This window comes from Triticum dicoccoides, chromosome 3A (genome assembly GCF_002162155.2).
Source record: "Triticum dicoccoides isolate Atlit2015 ecotype Zavitan chromosome 3A, WEW_v2.0, whole genome shotgun sequence".
Classification (NCBI taxonomy): Eukaryota; Viridiplantae; Streptophyta; class Magnoliopsida; order Poales; family Poaceae; genus Triticum; species Triticum dicoccoides.
In genome coordinates this window covers 582,066,219-582,067,598 of record NC_041384.1, presented here as the reverse complement: position 1 = coordinate 582,067,598, position 1,380 = coordinate 582,066,219, and positions in this window count along the sequence as shown.

Below are 1,380 nucleotides of genomic sequence, written 5' to 3'. Positions count from 1 at the left end.
GCCAGGCTTTGATGCGAGATCTATTCTCGTGCAGGGCTTGGTCGACATAAACAGAGCTCACCGATATGGCCATGACAGAGGCCCGCAAACCAACAATAGGGTGCATGTCTCTGGCCCAGAGTGCTTAAGCAGAGCTATCAGAGCTGCAGTGATTCCCCCCAACTTCAGGTTGGCGACTAGAGTCAGTAAGTTCACCGGAGAGTCCAAGCCTAACACCTGGCTCGAAGACTACCGAGTGGCTGTCCAGATTGGTGGCGGCAATGATGAGGTGTCCATGAAACACCTTCCTCTGATGTTGGAGGGCTCGACTAGAGCATGGCTGAATCAGTTGGCACCTGGCAGCATCTATACTTGGGAAGATCTCGCCCGAGTGTTTGTGTAACACCCTCGATGCGACTATATCTCCCACGTGTCGAGGCACGACTTAGAGGCATAATCGCATTGAAGGCATATGTCGCAAGTTAGGCAATCTTCACAACATCCCATGTAATATAAATAATAAAGGGGAGATAACATGGCTGGCTTACACTCGCCACGTTAATCAAAGTACAAAAATAACATTGCATCATCCAAACACTCATGGCCCGACTACGGCGCCAAAATAAAAGATAACCTAACATGCGACACGGTCCCGATCACCCCCAACTGGGCACCACTACTGATCATCAGGAAAGGAAACATAGTAACGTTGAGAGTCCTCGTCGAACTCCCACTTGAGCTCACACGTGTCACCTGGAGCGGAATCATCAGGACCTGCATCTGGTGTAATAGTAATCTGTGAGCCACAGGGACTCAGCAATCTCGCACCCTCGCGATCAAGACTATTTAAGCTTAAAAGGAAAGGCAAGGTAAATATGTGGAGCTGCAGCAAGCGACTAGCATATATGGTGGCTATCCTGTTCGCAAAAGAGAGCGAGAAGAGGAGGCAAAGCGCGAGCGAGAAACTAGAGGACAACCTGCGCAAGCATTACTCCAACACCGTGTTCACTTCCCGGACTCCGCCGAGAAGAGACCATCACGGCAACTCACACTGTTGATTCATTTTAATTAAGTTAACGTTCAAGTTATCTACAATCGGACATTAACAAATTCCCATCTGCCCATAACCGTGGGCACGGCTTTCAAAAGTTCAAATCCCTGCAGGGGAGTCCCAACTTAGCCCATGACAAGCTCTCACGGTCAATGAAGGAATAGACCTCCTCCCGAGATGTTCCGATCAGACTCGATATCTCGGTTCTTCAAGACACTTCGACAGGTTAAAACAAATCCAGCAACACCACCCAGATGTGCCGACAAATCCCGATAGGAGCTGCACATATCTCGTTCTCAGGGCACACCGGATGAGCAAGACGTTGGGTAGGCCAGCCCAGAGTTGCCCCT